The sequence below is a fragment of the Macrobrachium nipponense genome, chromosome 4 (genome assembly GCF_015104395.2).
Source record: "Macrobrachium nipponense isolate FS-2020 chromosome 4, ASM1510439v2, whole genome shotgun sequence".
In the NCBI taxonomy this organism is placed as follows: Eukaryota; Metazoa; Arthropoda; class Malacostraca; order Decapoda; family Palaemonidae; genus Macrobrachium; species Macrobrachium nipponense.
The window spans coordinates 112,838,625-112,850,327 of NC_061100.1; the positions used below are offsets into that span (position 1 = coordinate 112,838,625).

At 36.8% G+C, this 11,703-nt stretch overlaps 1 pseudogene; it reads left to right on the plus strand.

The window, feature by feature from the left end:
- Positions 1-122: 122 nt before the first annotated feature.
- LOC135211707 (uncharacterized) lies at positions 123-1,119 on the plus strand (annotated as a pseudogene).
- The last annotated feature ends 10,584 nt before the right edge of the window (positions 1,120-11,703 follow it).

Here is an 11,703-nt window from a genome sequence, read left to right on the forward strand (position 1 = left end):
TAGTTAACTAGATAGATTGCTGTATAGTTTGTTAAAAAATAAACCAGTCCTTTACCATTTTTATATTTAGTAGGCTTCTATATTTCAGTTTAAATATTTCAGTCAGTAGCAAAGCCCTGAAGATGCTCGCAAAGGAATTCTACAATGAAATCAGTGACGAATCCAAGACTCTGGCAATTTTAAGAAGACATGGTCTTTTAGATGAAGAACAATGTTTTTCGCCATGTCATCGATGTAGTGGAGAGATGAAGGACACTCGGAAAAGACAGCGAAATGGCGAATTTATGCCCTTTCTTCGTTGCAGAAACCGTGGATGTCAAACTTTTCGTTCCGTTCGCAAAGGCAATGCATTTTTTCACTTCACAGATTTAAATAACAAAGTAAATTGCAAGCTTTCTCTTTGCCAAATTTTAGAACTTATGTTTTATTTTATAGAACACCTCTCTTACCATCAGGTTCAAGGCTTAACTGGTATAGGTACTGAAGCAATATGTGATTGGTTTAACATGTTTAACATGTGCCGCGAAGTGTGTACAGTGATTGTTTCAGTCCAGAATCGCGGTCAAATGATAGGTACTGAAGAAGAACCCGTACAAATCGATGAAGCACGCTTTGCAGAAAGGCGAAAATACAATAGAGGTCGAATGTTGGAAGGTGACTAAGCTCCCAATTCAACTGAACAATAACCGCAGCCATGGAAGACGTATAGACGGTCCGTGGGTGTTTGGTTTGAAGAAAGGTTCGGACTGCCGATATTTTTACGTTCAAAGAAGAGACCGTGATCAGACACTTCAACCAATCATTCAGAGAGGTCGCTGAAGATTCAATAATTCATTCTGACGAATGGCCGGCGTACACTAATTTAAACAACTCAATTTCCATCATCTTACCGTAAACCATCGGCAGAATTACGTCGACCCTAACACTGGAGCACATACGTATACAAGCCATTGAAAGATCTTGGCTTGATGCAAAGGTTCGTATACTGAAAAAAATGTGAGGCTGCTATCAAAGAACTTTTCAATCTCACCTCGACTTCTGGTGTTTCGGATGTTGAGAAAAGAAGCTCCTGACCTCTTTTTAGCATTTCTAGCCGATGTGCGTTCTGTGTATCGCTAGAAATTTCTTTTTATATATATTACTATTTTTATATAATGTAGATTTTAGCCTAAAATGGAATAAAAACCAAATTTTTAGTTTAAATTCTTCGTTTTGATTTTATTTTTCTTTCTATGTGATATATATAAGCTATAATTAAAAAATTTTTAAAAAATCTGTTTTATTCAGACAAAACTGAAGGTGAATTATTGATTTTGTATGTTGTAGATATTTTGACCGTAGATAAGCCAAAATTAAAATTGTACCGCCTTGTAGCCATATTTAAATTTTCCTGTACGCTGTAGATATTTTAACCGGTTAAAAGATTAAACCCCAAAAAAAAAAAAAAAAAAAACCCAAAAAAAAAAAAAAAAAAAATTGATGTACGCTGTAGATATTTTGACGGTGTTAGATAACCAAGCCAAAAATGGTTTTGTAGCTGTAGAATATTTTTGAACTTGTGTTGTTTAGATAACAATCAAAATTGATTTTGTAACGCGAGAAAATATTTTGACGGTGTAGATCCAGCCAAAATTGATTTTGTACGTAGATATTTTGACGGGGTGTTAGATAACAAAAGCCAAAAAATTGATTTTGTACGCTGTAGATTTTGACGGTTGTAGATAACAAGCCAAAATTGATTTGTACGCTGTAGATATTTTGACGGTGTAGATAAACAAGCCAAATTGATTTTGTACGCTGTAGAATGACGGGTAGATAACAAGCCAAAAATGATTTTGTACGCTGTAGATATTTTTGAAAACGGTTGTTAGATTTTAACAAGCCAAAATTGATTTTTTGTACGCTGTAGATATTTTGACGTGTAGATACAAAGCAAATTGATTTTGTAGCTGCTAGATAATTTTTGACGGTAGATAACCAAGCCAAATTGATTTTTGTTACGTGTAGATATTTTGGGACGGTGTAAAGAAAATTAACAAAAGCCAAAATGACTTTTGTAGCTGTAGATATTTTACGGTGTAGATAACAAGCCAAAATTGATTTTGTACGCGTAGATACTGTTTGTTTAGATAACAAGCCAAAATTTTGATTTTGTACGCGTAGATATTTTTGACGGTGTTAGATAAACAAGCCAAAAATTGATTTTGTACGCTGAGCTATTTTGAAAACGGGTGTAGATAGCCAAAAATTTTGATTTTGTACGGCTGTAGATATTTGTGACGGGTAAGATAAACAAGCCAAAAAATTGATTTTGTACGCGAGAATGACGGTAGAAACAAGCCAAAATGGATTTTGTACGTTGTGTATTTTGACGGTGTTTAGATAACAAGCCAAAATTGATTTGTACGTGTAGATATTTTTGACGGTAGATAACAAGCCAAAATTGATTTTTACGCTGTAGATATTTTAGGCGGCTTAAGATTTTAAACACCAAAATTAGATTTTTATTTGTACCGCTGTAGATATTTTGACGGTGTAGATAACAAGCCAAAAATTGATTTTGTACGCTGTAGATATTTTGACGGTGTAGATAACAAAGCCAAAATTGATTTTGTACGCTGTAGATATTTTGACGGTAGATAACAAGCCAAAATTGATTTTGTACGCTGTAGATATTTGACGGTTGTAGATAACAAGCCAAAATTGTTTTGTACCTGTAGTATTTTGTGTAGGAAAAAAAGCAAAAAGATTTTGTACGTGTAGATATTTTGACGGTGTAACCAAGACCAAATTGATTTTGTACGCTGTAGAACAAAATGACGGTTTTGGAGAAACAAGCCAAAAATTCATATTGTACGCTGTAGATATTTGACGGTGTAGATAAAAACAAGCCAAAATTGATTTTGTACGCTGTAGATATTTTGACGGTGTAGATAACAAGCCAAAATTGATTTTGTACGCTGTTAGATATTTTGACGGTGTAGATAAAAACAAGCCAAAATTGATTTTGTACGCTGTAGATATTTTGACGGTGTAGATAACAAGCCAAAATTGATTTTTGCGCTTTATTTTGACGGTGTTTAGTTAAAACAAGCCAAAATTGATTTTGTACGCTGTAGATATTTTGACGGTAGATAACAAACCAAAATTGATTTATTTGTACGCTGTAGATATTTTGACGGTGTAGATAAACAAGCCAAAATTGATTTTGTACGCTGTAGATATTTTGACGGTGTAGATAACAAGCCAAAATTGATTTTGTACGCGTAGATATTTTGACGGTGTAGGTAACAAGCAAAATTGATTTTGTACGCTGTAGATATTTTGACGGTGTAGCCTAACAAGCCAAAATTGATATTGTACGCTGTAGATATTTGACGGTGTAGATAACAAGCCAAAATTGAATTTGTACGCTGTAGATATTTTGACGGTGTAGATAACAAGCCAAAATTGATTTTGTACCTGTAGATATTTTGACGGTGTAGATAACAAGCCAAAATGATTTTTGTACGCTGTAGATATTTTGACGGTGTAGATAACAAGCCAAAATTGATTTGTACGCTGAGATATTTGACGGTGTAGATAACAAGCCAAAATTGATATTGTACGCTGTAGATATTTTGACGGTGTAGATAACAAGCCAAATTGTTTGTACGTTGTAGATATTTTGACCGTAGATAACAAGCCAAAAGCAGGACTCCTAAACGAGGCTTTCAGTCGCAGTTATGACCAAATCCACAGTGACACCGACACAATCCAGTTGCTTGCTTGTAATATAATTTGGCTTTATTTTTTAGTACGGCTGGTGACTGATGCATACACCAAGAACACCATATTCTTTGGAAGCCTGAATTTCAAGTTAGTGGCCGCAGTGGGCTTGTTGCACATGAATAGGATTCACCTCCTGAACAACAACAACAACGATAATAATAATAATAATAATAATAATAATAATAATAATAATAATAATAATAATAATAATAATAATAATAATAATAATAATAATAATATGGGCACTTCTCAAATCACATGCAGATTCCATTGTGAGCCTTTCGAGCACCTGTATAATTTGGACTAACGCAAGCTAGAATTAGCAAAATCCGGAAAAAATGAACAGTTTGGGTTGACTATTCACGCCTAGAAGCGTAACACCATATGCAGACAAATTCCTAAATGACCCGTCAAAATTCTGCTGAAAGTGACCCTACAATTTGCAGAGCAATAGAGAGAAAATTTCAGTGCTCAGCTGAAATCTAACAACGTGAAACAATCCATTTCCATATCTGGTAGTTATAAGTGAGCTATTTCTCGAGGCTGTGATGGTATTAAACTGGACGACCTTCCGCCTATCACATACAACTTACAGCGTAATAAAAGATAAAGTAAAAAATATACAACACTTTTCTCTCACCCACCATTATAGCAATCGTGCTTTCGCACATTACAATGCCAGTGAGGATAGTATGGATGAGTATGCAAGTCTTTTATGTTAAAATGATCTTAAAACCATTGATTTCACAAATCAAGACCTGCATCTATGAATAATTATATATGGCTATAACCAGCCCTAGGAGAGCTGTTAATCAGCTCAGTAGTCCGGTAAAACTCAGATATACCTAATTTAAACCCAGCTCCGTCCACATATCCTTTAATAGACACCAGTACCTATGCTCTGCGTCCAACCGTCTCCAGAAGCTTTAAAACTAAAGACCTGAATCAGCTGAACTTACATTAACGCCCGAAATCCTCCACCATGAACCTAAGATATAAACCACCTGGTGAAAGTGAGTCAGCCTTAATTTCATAATAAATGCCCTCTCATTAATGAGTATAAACTGTCAATTATATACTTCTTTTCTATCTGATCCCAGTCCATAACTGGCGAAGAAAAACGCATTAACCAATAATAAAAACCGATAGGAAGCAGAAGAGCAATAAGAAATACGATCAATATGAAAGAGCAATCACAGATATACAAGACGCTTTGCAATTTTTGGATAGTTTTAACTATCTCTCAAAAGCCAATTTTGATCTCGCCTGTTTTCACACGCTTTGTTCTGTCAGCTTCTCAAAAGGCGCGCAATAACCAATTTCAAGCCTGGCGCCACTTCACGAATGCAAAAATATAAATAAAACAAGTAGGATGCCTTATTACAATTAAGCAAATTCTCTGGATTTGTCGGAAATTGAGTTTGAATTCTCTTCTCAATTATAGATAAGTTTAGGGTAAAAAAACAAAAAGGGCGTTACCCATAGAAAAAACCGACGTTATTTGAAATTTAGGGTAGCATGATAACTAGCTTTGATAGACTCATTTATATCACCATGCTAAATCACTTTTACCCTTGAGTCCTACTTTTTCAATAACACTGGACACGCTACAATATTATGAAGAAAATTCCAATTCAATCACATTATCAATTGCAATCCCTTCCTTTTAAGCATATACTAGACCAGTGGTTCTCAACCTTGGGTCGGGTCCGCAGAGGTAATCCTGGGGGAACACGAGCCTGAAGTCAAAATTATATTATATATGTGAAATTTTGACTTCAGGCTCGTGGTCCCCCTGCGCCTACAGCTAGCTGTCATAAACCTGAAATCTAAGATTTGGCATTAGCCAAGCAGCATTAGCCATCTCAATAAAGCAGTCAATCAGAACAAAAATTTTTCCTGCTCTGTATGTCTTCTCTTATTCCATTTATTGGTTTTCTTATTTTTAAAAATTATTCAATCACACACATCTTTCTTTCGACAGATATAATAGTACGATTTCGTTTTCAGCTTAAAAAAGTCATCATGATAAGATGACAGACCTCTCATTCCCCTGGGGTGGGGGAAAACTCAATTTAGACAAAAGGGGTAGTGAAAAGGCCGAGACCCACTGGACTAGACTAACATATGGCGCTGTCGAATCATTATATGAATGCTTTGCTTATAAAGTGTAAATTTCTCTAATTTGTAAAGCAAAGAGCTGGCTATTCCTTCATAAAAAAAGAAAAAAAAATGTTTCGTTGTCCGTGCGTGAGATCTGTTATTTTATTAACTCGCCTCATAATGTAACACGATTTATCTTTCATGACTGCAGAGTAGGACATCTTAGAAAAATGCACACTCTGACATTAAATACAAACGATTTATCATTCTAAACTTTTGAATATGACGTTTTCTTAGCAAAAGTGCAGACCCTGACATGTAACAACTTCGGAATGGAAACAAAACCACATAACACATACATTTTTAAAGTCGCGTCTAAGGATTCGGACCCATTCATCTGGAATGACCGTTAGAGATATAAGCACCACTGGTCGCGTCCTTTACTCCACCACTGCCAAACAATACGGATCAGTAGCCCCACAATAAAATAGCGCCGTGTTCTGTAGTAATACCAAATAAGAGTACGGTTATTTGTTTGTTTGAATGGTGTTTTTACGTTGCATGGAACCAGTGGTTATTCAACAACGGGACCAACGGCTTTACGTGACTTCCGAACCACGTCGAGAGTGAACGTCTATCACCAGAAACACACATCTCTCACACTTCAATGGAATCCCCGAGAATCAAACTCGCGGTTAACGAGGTGGCACCATACCGATCACGCCACTGACGCGATATTTCCGAGTATGGTGTCGTCTGGGAACTTCTGATATTTCATCAGTCAACTGTGTATTTTAGAGTCAATAATTAACCATAAGGACTAACGGTTGTCACACTGTTAGCATAACAAGACAACCATCTAGTTAATGGCCAAAGAGGTTCGTCCCTGTATAAAAATGCCTTAAGAAACCAGTGTATAAATAGACTGATATATTGGCTTATTAATGCTATCTCCAATTATATCATATTTCATGGTCTTCAGTTGAATCACTTTTATGTGGTTCTCTTGACACCTTATATGAAATATCTTACCACCAGGACTAAAAAACTGTCGCCGGCAAGTACCAAGTCTTGTTAATGCCATATAACTTAGAACGTCATAAAAACGTACAGTCGGCCACACATATAAGTAAACACATTTCAGCCACAAGGGCTGGATGTGATCTGGTAACACTGGAACTGTGCCTCCAGACGCACGATGAAACCCGCCCCTCCACCGTGGCCACCGCCTCCACACGTCTTTCAAGCACACGTTTATAACTTCTGCTCCCTCTCTCTAATTTATCCTTTAAGGAAAATAATATAACTGAATCTATTCTGTAGGTTTATTTTCTCATCATGTGGAGGCGAGAAAACCCGTCTGTTCAACTTTTGTCGTAATAATATTATTACTTGCTGTTACAGACAGAAGAATTAACTCGGTTTTCGTGGCGCTCTCTTGTAATAATGGGATTTAGCTATCTACCAATAAAACCCTTGTCTATCAAATAACAGCATACCTACTACTCTTTAATTATAATTGTAATATCAACAGCCGCATTCCAAATTCTTATTATTACAAAGACAACTAGCATCAGATCATGTAGGACCTTACGTAACTCAAATTAAGCATGAAGAAATAAAGAAGGCATAAGTTGAGGAGAGAAAGACCTCCATAGGCCTAGAAGACACTGAAGGAGGAGAAACAAAGAGACAGTTATAAGAGAGAGGACAACAGCAAGAAGGAGGCAGACGGAAAGGAGACAGTGTAATAGAGCTGAGAGTGTGGCTGGTGTCACAAGGGGCACCATTACCCTCTTAAGTATAATGGGGGCATAGGTCTTGACTTGTCATAGGGGTTATTATGGGAGTCGATTCTTCCTTATGGTTGGACGTTTGTTTGGTCACAACCGACTATCATTGGATGACATCCGACATTGGGTCAAATTCTCGTATTTTTGTGCATGATTTTAATGCTCGGCATACGTCTACATTTATCGATGGCAAGCATGTGCGTTTTTGTTTGTTTGTGTTCGTCCTGCAGGTGAGAATTCCCACGTTAAGAATGTATCAAGTAATAATGAGATTATATCTATATATATATATATATATATATATATATATATATATATATATATATCATTTGACGTCCAAACCTGATATTAGTAACATTTTAACGTATACGTAACTAAGGGACAAATATTACAGCACCCTATAATTAAGGATTCACAATAGATTAAAAAATAACCATTTATTATAAAAATATGTATCAGTATTTAGGTCCATCCACCATCGTTGGCGATGACATCTTGTAGTCTACTGGGGACGGAGGCTACATGATTGTAGACGATGTGTTGATTTTTTTCTGAATATCTCCCATTCGGACATGGTGTGTTGGAGGAGCTGCCTTGATTATCGCTCTTGGCCTGGGATCCAGGAGTTGACGATGGTCCCCCAGCCAATTTTCCAAGGGATTCATATCACACCCCTCACTTGGCCAGTCCAGCAGGTCAATGTCTTGTTGTCCTCAAACCATCGCTTAACTATCCTGGCTGTGTGAATGGGACAGTTGTCCTGCAAAACAAACGTCACATATATAGTAGTATATTAATTAATTTTTACAAGAGGCGTCAAATTGTGAAGGGTGAGCTGGACATAATCTTTAATTTAAGGTTCTGCCTGTTTCTCCCTGTTTAGAGCTCTCCTTTCTCCTGGTTTGAAAAGCTGATATTCCACCTTCGACTCCTCCCAAAGAGCTCGAAGCCATAAGCCCACGTGAAGTTGAAGTCTATCGTGGAGAGGAAGAAGGTGGAATTTCGCTTAGCTTTTCAAACCAGGAGGAAGGAGAGATTTGAAAAGGGAGACGGAACCTTACGTTAAAGATTATGCCCAGCTCACCCTTCCGACAAATGAAACCTCATATGATACTTGCATATCACACACACACACACACACACACACACATATATATATATATATATATATATATATATATATATATATATATATATATATATTATAAAATTAAAATTCACCATAACTTGATTGGAATATCTTGAAGTAATAAAAGTCCACACTTATGAGAAATGTATATTAAAAATACATAAAAGACTGGAGCTTTCGTCTACTTGATTAGTAGACCTCATCAGCCGTACTGATATTTCCTTTTCAATAAATATACAAAAATTTACGAAGGACAGGCAGGACTGAAACCGTCTCCAGAAGAGGCACGGTCCAGATACAACGTCTTTTGGCCAGACATTTGAACGAGGGAATAACATGATTGAGATAGTTTGTTTTGGTTGTTATCTCCCTTGGAGACGGTTCCAGAGTCCTGGCTGTCCTTCGTAACTGTTTTGTATATTTTTTGAAAAGGAAAAAATCAGTACGGCTGATGAGGTCTACTGATCAAGTAGACGAAAGCTCCAGTCTTTTATGTATTTTTTAATACAATTTTATATAGTGTGGACTTTATTACTTCATATATAATAATAATAATAATAATAATAATAATAATAATAATAATAATAATATAATAATAATCAGCATTACCATTGCCTACTAAATTAATACCAAATGAATGGCAGATATTCTGTAGTTACAACACTCAGTGCTGAGTCGTTGCGAGTCAAAAAGGAAACAAAAGCCGTGAGTAGTTTCTTAAAACAAGGAAAAATCACCCTTGAACTTTGATGCCAGAAGATGGCGAATACCTCAAGAACAACAACCATACAACTGATTCGTTCTCACGGAGCTCAATGTTCTCTTCTGACTCGCAACAACTCATATATTTTTACATTTTGTAATAAGTTCTGTATAAATAGAAGAAGTTAATAATACAAGTTAATGAAACCAGCACTACACAGAGTTTTCCCTCCATACTGCAATTTGCGAGATGAAACTCTACATACTTGCATGAACAGAATGTGCTCTGGGTAGGGAAATGCCATGGCTCGAACAGTTGGGACCATCACGTCTTCCAGTATTTCAAAGGTATTGGTCGGCGTTGAATCTTCCTTGTATTTCTGCCAGCCTCACCCAGGGGCCAGGGTGTATAAGTTAACCCATCCCACACGTTACAGGTAACGTGGCCGCTTCTGGCTTGTTCGTGATGTGCTCACTGGAGTATCTTGTATTATTGCGTTGTAATTATGCGTCGCCAACAGTGCAACTGTCCGTGCGAGGTCGACGCAAATGTTTTCTCATACGAAAAAAAACAACTCTTGCCCAGAACCTAAGTCCTCGTTGACATACTGCCGGGCAAAATGAAGGCGCCAGCGATGGTGGATGGACTAAATACTGATACTGTAACAGAAGGGAGGAAACATTTTGGTAGCGGGATGAATTTGTTCAGAAAGTCTTAATAAAACTAGGATATTGTTGTTGTTTGAAGTGTAATGTGCTTTCATTGAGACTCAGCAATAGTTTGTTTTTGGTCGTATCTTATTATATAACATATTTCATATTAAATGGTTATTTTCAATCTATTGTGTATCCTTAATTATAGGGTGCTGTAACTATTTGTTCCCTTAATTAACGTATACTTTAAAATGTTACTAATAACAGGTTGGACGTCAAATGATATATATATATATATAATATATATATATATATATATATATATATATATATATATATTACTTGATACATTCTTAACGTGGGAATTCACACCTGCAGGACGAACACAAACAAACAAATACGCACATGCTTGCCATCGATAAATGTAGACTTATGCCGGAGCAGTTGAAATCATGCACAAAAATACGAGAATTTGACCCAATGTCGGATGTGATCCAATGATAGTCGGTTTGTGACCAAACAAACGTCCAACCATAAGGAAGAACCGACTCCCATAATAACCCCTATGACAAGTCAAGACCTATGCCCCCATTATACTTAAGAGGGTAATGGTGCCCCTTGTGACACCAGCCACACTCTCAGCTCTATTACACTGTCTCCTTTCCGTCTGCCTCCTTCTTGCTGTTGTCCTCTCTCTTATAACTGTCTCTTTGTTTCTCCTCCTTCAGTGTCTTCTAGGCTATGGAGGTCTTTCTCTCCTCAAACTTATGCCTTCTTTATTGCTTCATGCTTAATTTGAGTTACGTAAGGTCCTACGTGATCTGATGCTAGTTGTCTTTGTAATAATAAGAATTTGGAATGCGGCTGTTGATATTACAATTATAATAAAGAGTAGTAGGTATGCTGTTATTTGATAGACAAGGGTTTTATTGGTAGATAGCTAAATCCCATTATTACAAGAGAGCACCACGAAAACGAGTTAATTCTTCTCTGTAACAGCCAAGTAATAATATTATTACGACAAAAGTTGAACAGACGGGTTTCTCGCCTCCACATGATGAGAAAATAAAACCTACAGAATAGATTCAGTTATATTATTTTCCTTAAAGGAGAAATTAGAGAGAGGGAGCAGAAGTTATAAACGTGTGCTTGAAAGGGTGGGAGGTGAAGGTTGGAGGGAAAAATGTTTGGGGAAGACGTGTGGAGGGCGGTGGCCACGGTGGAGGGGCGGGTTTCATCGTGCGTCTGGAGGCACAGTTCCAGTGTTACCAGATCACATCCAGCCCTTGTGGCTGAAATGTGTTTACTTATATGTGTGACCGACTGTACATGTGACGTTAAGTGGATGATGATTGTGTCTCAAGACAATTTCAACCCCACCAGGACAAAAGATCTGCGTTGGTCTGTCCAGGCCATTTCTGTCTGGATACTGTCTTGATGTCATATATTGGAGGCGATATTCATGATATAAACTCACGTTTCAATTATTCAATAATTATGATAATTGTATTGTTGAGAACGCTGCCAACAGTTCCATGATTCCTAATGCCA